This window comes from Aplidium turbinatum, chromosome 11, assembly GCF_918807975.1.
Source record: "Aplidium turbinatum chromosome 11, kaAplTurb1.1, whole genome shotgun sequence".
Classification (NCBI taxonomy): domain Eukaryota; kingdom Metazoa; phylum Chordata; class Ascidiacea; order Aplousobranchia; family Polyclinidae; genus Aplidium; species Aplidium turbinatum.
Window position 1 is genome coordinate 21,921,417 of NC_137482.1, and position 13,156 is coordinate 21,934,572.

Sequence of the window (13,156 nt, forward strand, 5' to 3'; positions counted from 1 at the left end):
ATTAATATTCATACCCAAATTTTTGTTGAACTTGCTCTTAGAATGCACCAAGTACAAAGTAATTTTTCAAATTTTTTTGGGGAAGGCACCCCAGACTCCCAGCCGCTGGGTGTCGCCTTCGGCGAACACACCGTCAGACTTCACCCGCCGGCCGTCAAACCCCCTCCTCTTTCAAAATACCTAGCTACTCTATTGAATTGGATCATTGTCATTGGGGCCGCAAAGCATATTCCGCACAGGGCCCGAAATACCCTAAGACCGGCACTGCGTCAGGGAAAGCTCGTGGGAGCTCTGCAGCGATATCCTGGAGCTCCCAGTTTGATTTAGTTGGTTTTGAATCTGTATTCCCTGACTGACAAATTCTTGATAGGTTAATCCTGATAACTTCACACACCATAGGCTACTTGTAGTCAAGCCGGGATTAACCATTGTGCTAGGGTGTGCTAAAGCACAGAGGCCCCGCAAACAGAGGGCCCCACTTTTCCTAAACGTGAAATAAATAAAATAACAAAAAATTAAGAAAAGTGGAGCCTCTCTGTCTAAAAAAAGTAACACATTTATCAATATATCTCCCCCTTCAGGTGAAATAAAAATATGGTTCTTATATTTTTTCTTGTATGATGGTCACTAACTGTTCTGGAGAAAGATCATTCTCTAATCTCTAAGCTGAAACCCAGCTAGAAATTTCACGTGTATTACACGTAGATTCTACGTACCTTCGGTCGTGTATTATACGTTAATTTTCACGTATAATACACGCATATGTGTCGACACTATTTCACGTGTATTACACGTATATTTGGTGGTGGATTTTACGTGTTTTACGCCCGCATTACACCTAATTTCTTCGTATCTGACAACACTAATTCACGTGTTTTCCACGTTTATTTGGTGGTGGATTTTACGTGTTTTACACCCGCATTACACCTAATTTCCTTGCATCTGACACGTAGATTCTACGTTCTTTGGGTCGTGTATTATACGTTAGGTTTCACGTATAATACACGTATAAGTGTCGACACTATTTCACGTGTATTACACGTATATCTGGTGGTGGATTTTACGTGTTTTACACACGCATTACACCTAATTTCCTCGTATCTGACACGTAGATTCTACGTTCCTTGGGTCGTGTATTATAGGTTAATTTTCACGTATAATTCACGTATAAGTGTCGACACTATTTCACGTGTATTACATGCATATTTGGGGATGAATTTTACGTGTTTTTACACCCACATTCTACCTAATTTCCGCGTACCGTATCTGAAATCAACAATTTAACACATTCGTATTTATTTAACACATTTGTATAACACATATTGTTATAAGAGGCTACTGTCCAATTGTGACCCTTCTAGCACTCATTCGGAGAGTTAATGCTTGTTTTGAACTTTATTTGGAATTAGAGAAGAAAAAGAGCAATAGCAGTGGTGGGAATCGAACCCGCGTCAATGAAATGACTATTTTTTAGCCCAAACCTTAACCCCTAAGCCAACCAGCTGACAAAAAATCCATTACTTAATTTGCTTTCTATCATCTTCTTTTCGCCATTTTTACGTGACTTAAACCGGAGCTTATGATTGGTTGGCGGTTTCATTCTAGTCATTTTTAGTGGCAGAATTTCGACTTGTTAAAGTGGCTACCGTACCAAACCTTAGTAAGTAATTGTTTAATATCAGTAAGCGAGACCACTTAAATTTACACTAAGAACTATCGTTAAAAGATCAGATTAATTTGCGACTAAAAAATGTCATGAAGTTTCCTTTTTACATAACGTAATAAAAACGTGTAAAGACACCCACAAAAACACATAATCTAACTTATATCCTAAAAAATGCGGAGGAGCGTGGTTGACACCAATCCACTTGAGTGGAGAATTCTTTCTGTTTATACCGTCCTTGGGAGGTAGTTTTACCTAACACAGATTAAAAATTGCCCAAATGAACGAAAGAACTTCAACACGTTTAATATACGTGAAAAAGACGTGTTACTTTTCAACAGATGGAAACGTGCAATACATGTGGAAATAACATATAATCAACATACAAAAAATTCCGGTAAAACATCCTTCTGCTCGGGTAAACATTTTTTCTCTTTTGTATGCCCTCTTCTGGGTGTGATTTTACCTTATGTACCTTAAAAATTAGTCAAATCATCATAAGATTTTGAATACGTGTAATATACGTGGAAAACACGTGTTATTTTTGCAAGAGTTATATTCACAAAATAATCCCTTATAAAACTTCTAGAATCATATTTACACACTAGTCATACTAAATGATAGCTAAAATATGTCTCTAAAAAAATGTTTTTTAAACAAGTGAATTTTTGTTGGTGTACACAAACTCCTTAATAACACCTGAATTCTACCTAAGATACCATACTACCTAAAATCAACCAAAAATCAACGTGTAATATACGTAGCTTTCTAGCTGGGAAAGAATCAAAAACGTACTTCGGTCTACAATGACACAAGAGCGGTTGGCTAATCTGAGTCTTCTCAACATAGAGTGTGATAAACTGCGACTTCTCAACTTTGATGCTATCCTTACAGATTTTGCAGCATAGAAAGCCAGAAAAGAGTCGTTCGACTGAATTTCATGTTAGTTTTCTAAATCCTATTGGTAGTTAGTAGTGAATGAAAGAGCAGTTTAGAATAGAAATTCAGAATAACCTTTCACTGCAATTTGCAGTGAAGTGTGCAGTAGGCCTACTATCAGTGGTCTCTTGCTACAATGTTTTCCCTTGCACGGTTTCGTTGATTTAATGTGTGTGATTTTGCATCCATTATAACGTAAACATTGTTGACTTAATTTGCACATGCTTATTTAATCATCGATCACGTGCTATTTCAAAGTCGGAATGGCCCGTTTCGGTGAGTCCGATCCCTAGGCTATTCGGTGATTTTTTCAATTTTTTTTTAAATTATCGGGTAGGCTACCGTAGCCTCTAATTATCATTGCCGTTTTAGGGTTAGAGGTTAGGAACTCACCGAATCGGACTCACCAAATAGTAGCAGACCCTTCAAAGTTATCTAACTTACCTAAGCAAGGCTCGGTTTCCTCTGCCAGCGAAACCAGCTTACTTTCATTACGGTATACGTTCCACGTAAGCTGGTAAGGGCCCCCATAAAACTCATTAGCACAGGGGCCCCATTTGACCTTAATCCGGGCCTGCTTGTAGTAGAGGCCTTTGACGCAGGGCCAGTTACCGAGATTGAAAGAGTGAAGTTTCCGATTGTTGAAGTGCTAATGCCAGAAATTATTCCATCCATTAAATGTCGCTAAATCAAGAGCAATCCTTAGAATGCGTTGCTCAAGCACACACCCCGAGAGACGAGCCAGGGTCGCTATTGGTCTTGAAGCTTCTTTGTCCACAAAGTCACGCGCTAATCAACTGAGCTATCGGAATGATAATGAAAATATAACCACATCAATATCATCACCAAAAGGATCTTTTGGAACAAGCGTGGTGAAGTTGCTGGCTGCTTCAGTGCAGACAGAAATTTTCTGATTTACCGGTACGTGATATGTAGGCTAATTATAATAGCGTGGTTTTTGCAGTACGTATTTTTACAAAATGGAGTTACCAAAACACACTTCTATTTTTCGGAAAAAAAAAATTCAATTAATGTTTTGGATTTTACGTGGTTTATGCGATGTTTTTCATGCAACACAAAATTAACATAAACTGACCAAAAAATATTGCACCATAACTTTCCGCAAGGGTTCACAGCTGAACGTCATAAAAAAAGCTCAAGGTTCAGCTGGTTTATTCAAGAGGTGGTTTGGTTTTCTGTTTCGTTGCCAACAAAAATCCCAATTTTGCAAGTGAGTTTTTGTTTCGAAATTCCCTCTTTTACTTTGGCATGTTTCAAGTTGTTCAACTGCATTGCGGGCGAACTGCAATTTTGAGTGTTGGCTTTGGCATCTTTACTTAGGCTGCGCTACCGTACTCGCTTGCAAGCTAGGTTTGTTTGCGACAAAAATTTGCGGAGTGGCTAATGTTGAAGTATAGTCAAAAAAGTTTTGAAGATTGAGTTAATCCTTATTTTTTTTAACAGGGGTAGGCTAATCAATCAGCCTGCGTACAAGCAGGAGTGGTACATAGTAGCCCACTTGTAGGCTACAGGACAACAGAAATAGGTGCTCTTCCACAAGACGCCCTGTTGGTCAACCAGACAAAATGATGACGTCATAATACGTCACACACAATGAAATGGACTATTATTAAGGAGGAAATGCGGGGTGGAAATGCAATGAAACACACCAGAAGGAAATTGTCTCCCATTTATTCATTTGTTGTTCAATTTCAACAGATTTGCTATCGTTGAAAGGCACAAGCATAGATCTAACCAACTAAATTAATACCAAGTCCCAAAATACTACTAGCTCCATCTGGTGGCCACCTAAACTTGATCACATGCAAACCATTGCATTTCAATGGCGAATCGATCGTCTTCCAGTTCACGCCCTGCATGTTCACGATAATTAATTGTCTCCCATTTATTCATTTCTTGCTCAATTTTAACAGATTTGCTATCGTTGAAAAGCAAAAGCATAGATCTAACCAACTAAATTAATACCAAGTCCCAAAATACTACTAGCTCCATCTGGTGGCCACCTAAACTTGAGCAAATTCAAACCATTATCAAAACTTCATTTTAAATGATAAGAACATTAAACGACAGCCAAATAAAAGAACATGTTACTGTTTATTGAAGTGCTAACTTTCATTGTTATATCTTATTCAATATGCGCGCAATCGTTGTTCGAAGACAGCCCCCCAACGAAGCTTTTGCCCAATGCATTTCAATGGCGAATCGATCGTCTTCCAGTTCACGCCCTGCATGTTCACGATAATTAATTGTCTCCCGTTTATTCATTTCTTGCTCAATTTCAACAGATTTGCTATCGTTGAAAAGCACAAGCATAGATCTAACCAACTAAATTAATATCAAGTCCCAAAATACTACTAGCTCCATCTAGTGGCCACCTAAACTTGATCACATGCAAACCATCACCAAAACTTCATTTTAAATGATAAACAATCTAAATCAAATCCAATTAAAAGAACATGTCACTGTTTATTGAAGTGCTAACTTTCATTTTTATATCTTATTCCATATGCGCGCAATCGTTGTTCGAAGACAGCCCCCCAACGAAGCTTTTGCCCAATGCATTTCAATGGCGAATCGATCGTCTTCCAGTTCACGCCCTGCATGTTCACGATAATTAATTGTCTCCCATTTATTCATTTCTTGCTCAATTTTAACAGATTTACTATCGTTGAAAAGCACAAGCATAGATCTAACCAACTAAATTAATATCAAGTCGCAAAATTTTACTAGCTCCATCTAGTGGCCACCTAAACTTGATCACATGCAAACCATCACCAAAACTTCATTTTAAATGATAAACAATCTAAATTAAATCCAATTAAAAGAACATGTTACTGTTTATTGAAGTGCTAACTTTCATTGTTATATCTTATTCAATATGCGCGCAATCGTTGTTCGAAGACAGCCCCCCAACGAAGCTTTTGCCCAATGCATTTCAATGGCGAATCGATCGTCTTCCAGTTCACGCCCTGCATGTTCACGATAATTAATTGTCTCCCATTTATTCATTTCTTGCTCAATTTCAACAGATTTGCTATCGTTGAAAAGCACAAGCATAGATCTAACCAACTAAATTAATACCAAGTCCCAAAATACTACTAGCTCCATCTAGTGGCCACCTAAACTTGATCACATGCAAACCATCACCAAAACTTCATTTTAAATGATAAACAATCTAAATTAAATCCAATTAAAAGAACATGTTACTGTTTATTGAAGTGCTAACTTTCATTGTTATATCTTATTCCATATGCGCGCAATCATTGTTCGAAGACAGCCCCCCAACGAAGCTTTTGCCCAATGCATTTCAATGGCGAATCGATCGTCTTCCAGTTCACGCCCTGCATGATCACGATATTTAATTGTCTCCCATTTATTCATTTCTTGCTCAATTTCAACAGATTTGCTATCGTTGAAAAGCACAAGCATAGATCTAACCAACTAAATTAATACCAAGTCCCAAAATACTACTAGCTCCATCTGGTGGCTACCTAAACTTGAGCAAATTCAAACCATTATCAAAAGTTTATTTGCAATGATAAAGACATTAAACGACAGCCAATTAAAAGAACATGTTACTGTTTATGGAAGTGCTAACTTTCATTGTTATACCTTATTGAATATACTAGCAATCGTTGTTCGAAGACAGCCCCCCAACGAAGCTTTTGCACAATGCATTTCAATGACGAATCGATCGTCTTTCTGGATTCACATTGCGTGATTACGATAATTAATTGTCTCTCATTTATATTGATAAAATGCTAAAGTCATAGAAAGGATTAGGATCAGGCACACAAATAGCCTAATTGGTGGTGTAATGGCTTGTCCGAATCAAGTAATGTAACAAACACTTCTTCGTCGTATGAGCTGTTCTTCTGGACTATATGTTTGGGCATGATGTCATCAGCCACTCGACAGTCTCGTCATCCAGGGCCTTCAGTCCAAGCGCTCCATGTGGTGGTTGATGGATTGGGCAGTCATGGACGACATGATCTACTGTCTGGTCTGTGGCGCCACACTCGCATCCCGGTGAAGGAGCCAGGCCCCATTTGCACATGTCTGAACGAAAGCGACCGACGCCGGTTCGTAGGCGGTTAAGCCGGACCCACGCAAGTCTTGCGAGGGACATTCCCGGAGGGTGGGGATCGACGTCGGGTAGGAAATCACGGAGTCGGGAGGTGTTGTTTTGCCACTCCACGTTCCATGTGTAGTTCGTCCAGTGTGCCGCACTTATTCCAAGATCTTCAACGTTGTTCAGAAGCTGTCGTGCGGCGGGCACAAATGGGCGTCTTGATTTCAGTCGCTGCTGTCCTCCAGGTAGGCGCTGGAATGTACTGTGGAGGAGGTGGTCGGGGTCCAGTGCGCGACGAGCAAGGGAAATCATGGCTCCTTTACGGCGAAGCTCAGCAGGTTGGATGCCTGCAAGGATGGGAAGGCAGTCCGTTGGAGTGGGACGCAGGCATCCAGTCACAGTGCGTAGTGCGTCATTGATGGCGGTGTCAATGTGGCGGGTGTGAGAGCTGCGGCACCACACTGGTGCGCAGTACTCAGCGGTAGAATGGACAAGGGCCAAGGTAGCTATGCGAAGGGTTTTCGCATCAGCTCCCCAGCCGGAACCCGCCAGCCGCCTCAAAAGTGCAACGCGCGCAGATAGTTTTTTGCGCAGTGACTCCAGGTGTCGTCGGTACGTGAGTGACCTGTCCAGGGTTACGCCGAGGTAGGTGGGTTCGGCGCAGTAGGGGAGGTGTTCGTCATCGGTGGTAATGTTGATCTCACGTTTTGCTTCCTTGTTGTTTAGGTGGAAGGCCGCCGACACTGTCTTTGCCTTGCTGAGCTGTAGCTTCCATTTCTGGAGATATGTTGATATAGTTGACATGTCCTGGCTTAGGTTCCTCTCCATTGACTGCCAATCTCCGGCTGGATGCAGGAGAGCCAGATCGTCTGCATAAGCATACTTCCTGGAGATGGTGTCAGGCAGGTCATAGATGTAAGTGTTGAAGAGGAGGGGAGCCAGGACAGAGCCCTGTGGGACGCCGTTCCTGAGTCGACGTAGTCTACTTCGTCGGCCGCTACCGGTGGAAAGGGTAAAGCTGCGGTTTTGCACAAGTTCCATAATCATATGGACCATGTGCCTGTCAGGAAGGAGACGGAGTAGTTTGCAGGTAAGGCCGCTGTGCCATACAGTGTCGTAGGCAGCCGTGAGATCGACAAACACGGCGCCAGCCTTCTTTTTTGCCGAGAAGCTGTCCTCGATGTCTTGGGTCATCAGAGTGACCTGGTCTACAGTTGATCTTCCGTGGCGAAAGCCGGCTTGTTCCCGAGGGAGCTGAGGGTCTATTATCGGTTCGACACGGGCGTAGATAAGTCTTTCGAGTATCTTGAAGGGGATACAGAGCAGAGAGATGGGGCGGTAGCTCTTCGGATCCCCTGGGGGCTTCTTCGGCTTTGGGACTGCAACCACTAGGGCTCTTCTCCAGATTCTTGGGATGCGCAGGTGACGCAAGCAGCAGGAAAGGAATTCTTTTAACCAGGACCTCATAGAGGGGGCAGCTTGGAGTATTAGTTCCGGGCATAGGTGGTCAAGGCCCGGGGATTTGCCTGGCTTTAGGTGCTGGAGGGCGGAGGCAAATTCTTCTGGGGTAAACTCACCAGAGATGTTGCCCTCGACAGGTGTTGGGACCTTCCAGAGGTCCGTCATTTCCTTGAGGACGGACTTGTCTGATTCACGGTCTCTCGTTCTGTGCACTCCATTTTTCACAAGTTGTGAGGCGATGGCATTTGCTGAAATGGGGCATTGGCGACGAGAGGCACGTGATCTGCCAGTGAGGTTGTTGAGTGTACTCCAAGCTGTGCGGCTGGAGTGCGTGAAGTCGATTGAGTCTATGGCTTCTGTCCAGCGCTTCTTCCTCTTTGAATCCAATCTTGCCAGCAGGGCTGTTGCTGAGTTGGTGGTGGCGGTACCCTGGGGGGAACGGAGGAAGTCGCGGTAAAGCCTGTCGCACTCCACATCCCAGCAAGGTATGTAGTTTTTCCGTCGACCTCGCGGGATGGAGTCTTTTGCCGCAGATATGATTGCATCACAGAAGTCCTGGTAGGCTTCATCCACTTTGATGGTGTGTGGGGATGGGAGGTACTGCGTAGCTTCGTTTGTGAGGAAGCTGTAGTATTCCCAGTCGGCCTTTCTGAAGTTCCATCGCTTGACAGGCTTGCTCGGAATAGGTGTGGCAAGTAAGGGGGCCGTGATTAGCGAGGGTCGGTGTTGAGACCTTGGGAACTTCTCTAACACACGTCTGTCCGGCTGGCGATCATCGGGGTCATCACTTGCGAAAGCCAGGTCTGGGTTCGTGCCAGTGTTCCAACGACCGGAGTGGAAGCTCGGTGCGCCCTTAGGATCGTATAAGAGGGCGAGGTTGTTGTTGGTTGCCCAAGCGGCCAGACTATCTCCGTCGTTGTTGATGGAGTTGTATCCCCAGTCAGTGTGGTGGCAGTTAAAATCGCCAGCGTAGAGGCTGGGGTGGGGGAACACTGGGATGGCTGTTGATGTTATCCGCGAAGGTGGGGGCTTGTAGACATTGACGATGTTGTAGCCTGCTATATCTACACAAAGCCACTCGATCTCCGATTGAGCTTGGGATTGGTCAACCAAGGACCAGTTCAGCCGGTCATGGACAAACGTGGCGAGGCCGTGTTTCCTGCTGCAGGTTGCGCCTGCGAGTGTGAAGTTGGTTATTACCAACTTATCCACAGATGTACAGTGAGTCTCCTGGAGGAGGATGATGAGGGCTTGATGCTTGGTGGCCAGGTGCTCGATGATGTTGAGCTTGCTGGCCGTGATGCCCTCGGTGTTCAGCTGCAGTACGGTGGGTCGTCGGTACTTTTCGACAGTGCGAGCACTGCCGTGCCCTGAAAAGGGCATTTTCCTACCCACCCTGCGCTGAACAGTCTCATTAGCTCTTGTTTGACAAGCTTCGTTTCGCATACGTATTTTGTATAATTTCGTATGTTACTGACGGGGGGGACCACGTGAAGGTGCTTGTCTTCCTCCCACTGATCAATAGGAAAGCGATGTATGCTCTAGAGCGGTGTAGAACTTTGATCCTTTCGGAGGTGGTGGAAGAATTCTTGTCACTCGGCCCTCAGTCGACATCAACTGGAAAAGCTCGGTTGAGGAAGCAAGTGATGTCAGCTCCAAGTGCAGGAGCCAGAAAATTGTTCCTATTTGGATGGAGAAACCTCTGCAAATAATAAAAAGCAACAACAACCAGCGAGACAGTGGGTGCGGATACTTAGCTTATGTTTTGTTCAAAGCTTAGCCAAGAAATTTTTTCAGAACACATAGGCTAAGCCTAATGAACTTAGGCTTAAATATGGATCAAAGGTAAGTAACGAAACCGTAATGAAATGACTTGGGCTTGCATTCTCGTGTCCTTTCATTACCACACGAAGTCGTTTTCCCAAAGGCATCCGTGCGTGTAAACAAAATGATTCATAGGTCCAATCCTTAAACGTTGACACACAAAAATCATGTTACAAACGTACCGTAAGTTAAAACAATTATTTTGTTTCATCTGACATTGCACTTTTGTTAGCCTAGTTTGTTTGTTTTAGAATAAATATCACAAAGTATGTGGGCAGCAACTCTTTTTTATCATTAGGTAGCCCTGAAAAGGGCTGTTTTTTTTGGCAAATGGACGATGTGGTGGCTACAGTAAGGGATAGGACTCCCTTATGACGCGGAGAACTTCCGGAAAATGTCGTCCCCGTGGAAACTGATGTCGCCACATAAATTCATCAAGATACCCAGGTATCATGTGCCTTGTGGTGCCACACCCCTGTGGCCGAACCATAATGATGGTGATGGTTGACCGTTTGGTGGCGATATCCAAGATCTAAAAAAATACGAAAGCAACTTTAAATAAGTTTCAGCGTAAAATGCTTGCTGCAACGGTTTCCAAATAGAAATAACAAAAACATGTTAAATTGGTAAATTTATTTTTATTGGATGCAAATTCTTTTGACATGAGCCATCGTGCTTTTTGAAAAGGAGCTGTGCAGTTAAGTGGCGAGGTCAGTTGATTGTTTTTTCTGCTCCCAAAGTAACTTTAAATGGTTAACTTTTGTTAACAATTTCTACACTATGAATAAGTTGTATCAAGTGGGACCTGGCATGACAGTTTAAGCCATATGGTTGGGTCTGATGCTATCACAACAGAAAAGTACACGTTGTACTGTGATATGTCTTCAGACAAGCTAAACACAAACTGGTGTTTGAATGACCAATGGGACTGTGCAAGCAATCACTTTTGGGACATAATCCTACGTTATTTTAAGGCTGAAAGGAATTTTTTTCACTTAAAAAGTATTTTTCACTAGGAATGTAGATAAGAGCTACTGCTTTATTTTGTACAATCTTAAAAAGCCTTATTACACTACACTTTGCTATAGATCATGGCAAAAGTATATACCTTTTTAGATTTCAATTCATTGAACCTTTAAAGTGTCTTATTTTATCATGTCTGAAAAGAAAAGCGGGTCTATTTATTGATGAAAACCAAGAAACCACGTTCTGCTTCTTTTCTCTTGAGTCTCTTTCATTCCATCATACCCTTGACAGTCAATTGATGTAGCCTATCTAGCAAAGTGTCCCCTGGGACATAGCCCCTTGTCCCATTGATCATGTGTGTAAGCAACCTATGGGACAGTTGTCTGACACTTTTTAATGATGATAAAAAAAACAATAAAGAATATTAGCCTACAGTCATCGCTATTTTGATTTCATGTTATGAAACAATGACTAAACTTTGCAATAAAATTGCTTTAGTTCATGATTTGCTTTAAAATAACGTTTTATTAGAAATAATGTCATATTCGTCCCATGGGTGCCACATCTCCCCTACACATTTTTACTCTCAGTACACCTAGTATACACAAATGTTTAATCTACATGCATTTTATGTACTTCATCTAATCCATTTAATGTTTAACATAATCCACGTTAAGTGTTTACATGTTAGTGTATGTCATTTTAAAATAGAACTACAAGAAACATTCACTAGACAAATTAGAGTATGCACCCCATTCATCGGAATGAATCTCTGTTCCTGTGCGATGTGGCGTAGAATTTCTGCCTCCAGTGTAGCCCTGTCCCGCCGCGGTACCATTACGATGAAGCATTCTCTAATAGCACAATTTACTAGGGATATCTACAGGCATTGAGAAGCAAAAGAAAGTGCCCTAAGTAGGGTGGGTTAAATAAAAGTGTCAAATATTCCTTCAAATCCCAAGCCCAAGTGATATTGCTCACCTGCTCGAACGTAGTTGACTAGGCGTAGGCCTAGTTGTAGTGCGTAAACATGCACATATTATATAACTTACTTTGTTGTGGTGTCAATCCCACCGAAGATCCACTGCTGTGGCACTGGGCGCCCTTGTGAATTTCCTCGTTTTCGTCTGGCCACCAAGGACTCACCGATAGCGACGATGTGGCCACTGGCCAGGTCCACCGATTTGATGCTGATTCCTCAACAAATCCTCCGAACAGATCTGTACGTTATCAACAAATGGCAAATATTCGTGTTCATCAATAGTGATGATGTGGCCTGAAGCCACATAGTATGCTTTTCGTACAAGCACGAATATTTGTTGTTTCAAAACCGTTTGTGTTTGAATATTTTGCTTGGAGACTCAGGGCCTATGAGAAGAGGGTACTGAGGGTACGGCATACCCTTGAGGGCCCAGGCCTGTGATTGTTGGGAAGCCCGAAATTGTAATTTTATACTTTACGCGAAAAAATGATGGTTAAAACCACCCTAAACGACTAAATTCAAGCATAAAAGTTGTTATCCTCTAGTCCTGGGGGCCCGTAATGTAGCAAAAGGGCCCGGAAAAGTAATTGAGTGCATTGCACGCAAATTAGGGGCCCAAAGTGGTGATTTAATGCTTTACGTGCAAAAATGTTTCGTTTTAAAGCACACAAAATTAAATCGTAAAAGTTGGTTTTTCTCCTGTTCGAGGGGGGGGAGGACATAGGGAAGCAAAAGCAGGGTTGAGAAAAACCCTGGCTTTTTTAAAAACCTCGGGTGATTTTGGGCTTTTTTGTGTTTTTTAAAAATTATTTGAAAAAGGTAGTTTCACGCTTATTTCACTTCAAAATGGATTTCGGAGTTGGAGCAAGAGCCGGTGTCAATAATTTCGGAGCAGGAACGGAACCGAGTCAAAAAAAAGTAACTTCGTTCACCTCTGCTAGGCATGTGGTGAATACAAAAGTTAATGAAGAAAGCTTATTGGTCAGACGATTAATTTGATGATGTTTTGACAAGATGTTATGTTTGAGCCTTGGTAGAGAGCTTGACTTGTTGTACCAGATACATATAACACTCAGTAACGTTAGTGGATTTAACATTTTTTATTAAACACACAAAAAAACAAGAAACACTACTAAATCCAACGTTTTCGACACCAAATCATAGTGTCCTCATCTGGACTAATTATAGGCTACATCTAAGAGAAATAAATGAATGAATTTGAAAATTT